The 6,976-nt window shown below is 38.8% G+C and overlaps 1 pseudogene; it reads left to right on the top strand.

The window, feature by feature from the left end:
• Positions 1 to 230: 230 nt before the first annotated feature.
• On the top strand, positions 231 to 2,083 carry LOC122747996 (annotated as a pseudogene).
• The last annotated feature ends 4,893 nt before the right edge of the window (positions 2,084 to 6,976 follow it).

Below are 6,976 nucleotides of genomic sequence, written 5' to 3' on the forward strand. Positions count from 1 at the left end.
AGGAAACCATTTCTATTGAAATTCAATGTTCTATTTTAAAGTATCTTGTAAATTGGGGTGTGTGTGTGTTCAAATTGGAAACAACTGTAAATTATATCAGAATCCTACCCATTTTTGTAATAAATTGTATTCTATCTGAATTTTAAGAACTGTCTTGTTTCCTCCCTAAAACAACAGAGGAACCTATTTAAGGGAAGAGGTATGGCTGATCTCAGGAGTTTACTGTAATCATGCAACTACAGGCTGTTTACTGGTGGAGATTCAAAGTGAGACAAAGCTTTTTTTTTCCTCAAAAATTTGCAAACTATTTACTCTCAAATTCTTAGTTCAAACTATCAGTGCAAACAGGTTACAGCTTTCTTTCTATTTGCTTTTTCCAATCATATGTCAAATTATCTTCACTTCATTGAACGTATTTCTCTTTTGCCCATCCAGCCTTAAGCTAAGATAGATATCTCAGAGAACCATGTCTCTGGAACTATTTCCCCTTGAGACTTGTCTCAAAGTTACCTTTCTCTAGTGCCAAAATAAAATATTATTTCATTCTAATTGGATTTGTGTGCTAGAGGGTATAATTCTTTAAAGGGGAATTCTTAAGGACCCCCACCAATTTCCCCATGACAATATCTTCCACATTTCTAAATTGAACTTGAATGAAATTGGGATGGCAAAAGAAGTTTAATGAATTCTTCCTAAGAACTCCATTGGTATGCACTGCTATACGTGTTACTTGAAGGTGACATGGCAAGATCTTGAGCAAGAGTGAAGCTGAAGGCTTTGCTTAATTGTATTTATTTTGGTTTCTTGATTCTTTTCCTGCCTGCACTTCTTCCTCTTTCTTTCCCATGTCCAAAACTTGTTTACTCCTTTCTACATGTTTTCTAGGTGTTAGCTCAAACATATCTCCCAGATTGAGAAAGTGGAGACAACTGCTGTATGTGTTCCTTTTTACCATGTACTGTACTGTGAAAGGGAAGAAAAAGAAGCTGGGCGTCCTGAAAATTCACAAGCACCTGGGTTAGCTATGGCTATGATGGAAGCTAATGGCACCAAGAATGCTGCACTGATGGCCAGAAAGGCCCCTACCATGCCTAAACCCCAGTGGCATCCACTGTGGAAACTATGGAGTCGTCAGTGGACATTTAGGCTGGGTCCAATGTCTTGCAGTAGAACCTGGGAATCACTGGTTTGTGACAGGTTCTGCTGATAGCACTTTTAATGATCTGGGACCTGGCTACTGGCAAATTAAAACTCTCCCTGACTGGACTGAAACAGGGGTGACAGTAAGTGCAAAGAGTCCATACCTTTTCTCCTGTGCTGAAGATAAGCAGCTGAAGTGCTGGGATCTGGAATACAATAAGGTTGTCAGACACTCTATCATGCACATCTAAGTGCAGTCTATGGCTTTGATATGCACCCAACACTTGATTTGCTGGGATTTGTAGTAGGGATTCAAATACAAGGATATGGGAACTGAGGACACAGGCCAGTGTTGGCACATTTGGGGGGGGGGCATACAAATGCAGTGGCTTCAGTGAAGTGTCAAGCTGCAGAACCCCAGATCATTACTGGAAGCCATGACACAACCATAAGATTCTGGGACTTAGTGGCTGGAGGATCAAAGGTCATATTAAAACATTACAAAAAGTCCATGAGAGCAGCAGCTTTGCATCCAAGACATTACACCTTTGCATCTGGTTCTCCAGATCATATTAACTAATGGAAATTCCCTAAGGGAAACTTCCTTCAAGATCTCTCTGATCATAATGCTATAATTAATATACTGGCTGTGAACTCGGATGGAGTGTTGGTATCTGGAGCAGATGATGGCACTATGCATCTTTGGTACTGGAGGACTGGATACACTTTCCAAAGAGTGCATGCAGCTGTGCAGCCTGGATCTTTGGACAGTGAATCAGGAATATCTGCATGTGCTTTTGATTAGTCTGGGAGTTGATTACTCACTACAGAAGTGGATAAGACCATTAAAATAGACATAAAATATGATTCAGCTCAGCTGAGGGATGAAGAAACTCATCCAGTACATTGGAAAGCAGAAAGCATCAAGAGAAGAAAACTTTAAAGGGGCAAAGTCTACATGATTGGGCCATTGTTTTATTTTGGCTTTTATAAGTTCATCCAGGCAAATTTTGCTCTATATAGGACTATGAAGCAGAAACTCAGCAGAAGTCATTATTGCTTCATCACATTTCTCAATAAAATCCCTTTTTCTTAAAAAAACAAAACAAAATTATTGTACCTATTTTAATATTTCTGCGTCACCATGATGCTGATCTTCCAGTGATACTACACACTTTGCAGATGTTTTCAATAAACTGATGAATTTTGAAATTTTTTTTATTTTTTCATTTTTTTTCCTCTGTAATAATTATTGTTTGTTGTATGGTATGACTCTCTGATAGAGGATAGAAGAGAAATACTGGGGAAAACTCTGGTAATGGAAAAAAACATACAAAAGATATCAATAATTATTTTTTAAATAGACCACTATATTTTAAAATAGTGTTACATTAAGTGTTTTCTCTTAGTGGTCTGATAATGTTTTAAAGTATTGGTAGCAATTTAACCATGTGTCAATTCTAGGTCCAGACAGTTCTCACTTTACATAAGCAGATCATTGTGCAGATCTCTACATAAAGTGATTGTTATATAATGCAAATTTGCCTCTATCTACCCCCTTAGCCTATATAACAATGGGATACACAAAATAATACCTTTATGCAAGTAACAGAATATTGTGGCAGAGATTTTTGGTAATTAATAATGCATTTATTAATTCACTAGGCAGAAATCAATAAATTGATGGTCAGTGGTTTCCCTCAGTAATCAAAGATGCAAAAGAAGACCCTGAAATGCCTTAAATCGCTTCTCAAAGAGGACTCCCTTGAAAAGTAAAAAATCAACCCTGATTGATGAACATTTTTTTTTTTGGCTGGGGCATTAAGGGTTAAGTGACTTGCCCAGGGTCACACTGCTAGTAAGTGTCAAGTGTCTGAGGTCTGATTTGAACTCAGGTCCTCCTGAATCCAGGGCCAGTGCTTTATTTACTGCTCCACCTATCTACCACATTGATGAACTTTATTAAAGTAGACTATAAATATTCAGCTCCTTCTGCTGAGAACATGGCTTAAGCATGAGATTAAGCAGCCTCAAGGCATCTGGACAGGGGAAGCCATCTCCATTTGGGTATCTCTGGATAGTTTTTTCCTTCATGAGCTGGGTTGCCCTAAAGTCTAATAGAAAAGAACAAGGACTGAGATTCCTAAAGGCAAAGGCTTGCCCAGTCCTGATTCTGTTTACACTCTAAATAGAATTAGGTCTGCTAGTGGGGTGGGATCCCATGCACCTAATTAAAGAGAATGTGCTTTGGGGACTAGGAGCACATCTTATCACTCAGCTATGCCCTTCAGAGGCTGAATGAACTTTTCCAGGAAATGGGTTTGAACTGTGATGAGTAAAACTATATGTGGTTGCCTTATTTCTGTCCCAAGTTTGGGGAAAATTTGCTGGGGGTTCTAATATATTTGTTATTTATAAATTCAAAGCTTTAGCACTGGTTTGGGGCATTAAACATTTATTAAAGAATGCTAAATATTAGTAAAAAGAGACCACCTGGCTCACAAAGTTAAGAAGCCTATCTAGCCACACCACCTTGGAGTCTCAGGCCCAAAAGTGGAAGTTCCCCTGCCTATGAGAGGGAAGCTACTTCTGGGTCCGGACAAAAGGTGGCCTCCACACACCACCCCAAGCTAATTGGCCAGCATCACCCAAATCTATTGGTTCACTGGATTTGAGGGTGGTCCATGAGCAATACAAGCTAAGGTCAGGGGTTCAGAGAACACACCCCCTTAGGGCCAGGCTCTCATGTAAGTGTGGTTTCAATCAAGTCAGCTTTAAGTGAGTTAGTCAGCAAAGTCAATCCAATCAATCCCAATATTATCCTCTCAAGTGGGGGTCTCTGGGAATCCCAAAATCCATTATTTTCTAACAGAAAAATATAAGAGAAGAAAGGGTAGATCACAAAGTAATAATTAGTTATTACATTATAACCTTAAAATAATATATAATATAACCCCACTTTCAGAATGTTTTTACATGTATAAAACAAATAAGATTAAAAAGGGAAAAAATTATATTGAAATAAAATGATCAGATTCTTTTAAAAGTTCACAGATATCAGGTTAAGAATTCCTTCAGTGTAGCACAAGAAAGCTTGCTTGGAGGTGGGAAATTTGTGGAAAAGTCTCTCAATGGAAAGATAAACTTGTAGTCCTGAAGAGCTGACTCAGACATCATCGTCATAATGATGATGATAAAAATAATAATAATATCTACCTCATAGGGGTGTTATTGCAATATTTTACTGCCCCTTCTCCAATTTTATCTACATTTCTTAGAGGGCAGAGACCAAGTGTTTTCTTAATTCAACACAATGCAATGCGTGCTGATTGCATGACAAATAGGCACCAGTGGCCTCCCTCAGCTTTGGTATTGGACCCTGAATATAGAGGGAGACAGATTTTTATGTATTAAAAACAAATAATTAAATAAGACCTATTAATTAAAAGAAAACATTTCACTGGGATATAGAAGTAGATCATTTGATTTCTAGTTGAAGGAAAAATTAGGGATTTGCAAGTTGGAGGAGAGCTAAGTGGTGCAGTTCCCTGAAAGCAAAAAAAAGCATCCCACTCCCTCCAAATTTCAATGAAGAGAACATGGAAACAATAACTGATTGGCCAGGATGGGGTCAGTTTCAGATAAGATATATGGGTTGCTTGTGTGGTAAAAATTATTTGGGGTAAAGATTAATATTCCCATTTTTAGCTAACTCATTTGGGAGGGGCCACACCTGGCCCACCCTGAGGTTACAAAGGCAGCTTTTGAAGGACCTCCCCTTTTGTGGGAGGGGAGATTAAATGCTCTGAGTTTTCTGTTAATAGAATTCTATCTTTTTACAACAGTTACTTAGTGGACGATATGAAAATAAATTTGCAACCTAAAATTATTTGAGTTTAGCATGCATTTTAATCTTTATGAGGAATATACATTAAAAATTTTGTTACTATATGACATCATACACTTGCAATTCCCATGTTTCAGAAAAGCTGAGAATATTCCTGATATGTAGGAACAGAAAGGCAAGATATCCATGTTAACCTCTATCAGAAGATTTATTGAAAGCTCTTGCTATTGTTATTGAGTCATTTAAAGTCATGTCCAACACTTTGCGACCCCATTTGGGGTTTTATTGGTATTGGTTTGTCATTTCCTCTTCTGGCTCATTTTACACATGAGGAAATTCAGGCAAACAGAGGTAAGTGATTTGCCCAGGGTCACACATCTTGTAAGTGTGTGAGGTCAGATTTGAATTCAGGAAGATAGGTCTTTCTGACTCCAGACCTGGTGCTCTACCCACTGAGCCACCTAGCTACTCCTTACTTAAGGTAGTTGTGTATATAATGGAAAGGCTGGCACTGACTGGCCCTTAGGAAATTTGAGATTTTATATGGAATCATTTATAACTGCAAATTCAGATTTGATTTGAATAAGTTTATTCTAACTAAAATTGAAATGCAGTCTCTTTTAAAATGGAATGTTTTTCTTATTAGGATAATTGTAATATGTGACCCTCTATAAGTAAGATATACCTTGATTGAAAATATCCTTAAAATTTGACATTAAGATAAAAAAGTTTATAAACTGTAAGAATAAGAAATCTATGTGTAACCTTTCATTGAAACAGTCACATTGGATCATCAGAGATGATTAATATACTAAATACCTTGAATGTCAAAAAAGTAATTATATTGGATTTTGATAAATTAATTGGGAAAATTATTATTCCCATTATAATTTACCTGTGCTTGATTGGCATTGATTTTGGCCACTTTATGACTTTAAGTGTAAAAATCACTCTGTTCTGGTCTCTGCGTGCAAATAGCATAGAATGCCAATATGGAAGAAGAATGAAATGATTTTTTGTAAGATAATTCAGAAGTACATTCACTTGGATTAATGGACCCAGGAGGACCCATGCCCAAATCTGGCCTCAGACATAAGACACTGCCCAACTGCTTGACCCAGAGCATGCTACCCAACCCAGACTGCCCTAGGGAAAAAAAAATGATAAAAAAAATTCTTGGGCAGGGCCAAGATGGCAGAGGAAAGACAGTGAGCTCTCAAACTTATGACACAATCACTCCAAAAAAAATCCAAATAATGCCATAGGAAAATGCCCAGAGCAGCAAAACTCACAGAAGAATGTGCTGAAATCATCTTCTAACCAAGAACGGCTTGGAAGGTCAGAAGGAGGGAGCTCCTGTGCTGATACAGGAGTTGGGCCCAACCCCACAGTCACTCTGACACAGATCCAGTCCCAGGAAGGCCTCACCAGAGAAGTCGACCCCCAGAGCCTCTGAATCAGCTGAAGTGCCAGTGTCATCTGGAACTAAACTCACAGTCTGGTGAGAGGGCTGAGCCCTGGGCAGAGGGGAGACTACAGGGGTCTATGCTGGTGCTGAGACAGAACTTGGGTTTTTCACCCCTTCTGGGAACCAGTGGGTAGGCTTGAGTAGCAGTGGCCCAGGTAGGGGAGGGGCACAGGCTCATTGGAGCTAACAACCACAACACACAAAGCTGGTTGATTAGCAAGTTGGCCAGGGGTCATCTACAGACCAGGGAACAGGCCAGGTGAGTGAAGAACCTGATCCTCCTTAAATCATACCACCTGGGACTTCTTAAACTTGGGATACTGCATCCTGGAAACAGTGCCCCTAAAGTGGGCACTAAAGGAACTAAAAGTCAAGTAAAGGAAAGGCAAGATAAGTAGACAGAGAAAGGTGAGGACCATGGAAAGTTTCTTCAGTGACAAGGAAGATCCAGGTGTACCCTCAGAGGAAGATGTCAATGTCAGGGCCCCTATATCTAAAGCTTCCAAGAAAAATATGAATTG

Source organism: Dromiciops gliroides, chromosome 3 (genome assembly GCF_019393635.1).
Source record: "Dromiciops gliroides isolate mDroGli1 chromosome 3, mDroGli1.pri, whole genome shotgun sequence".
Taxonomy (NCBI): Eukaryota; Metazoa; Chordata; class Mammalia; order Microbiotheria; family Microbiotheriidae; genus Dromiciops; species Dromiciops gliroides.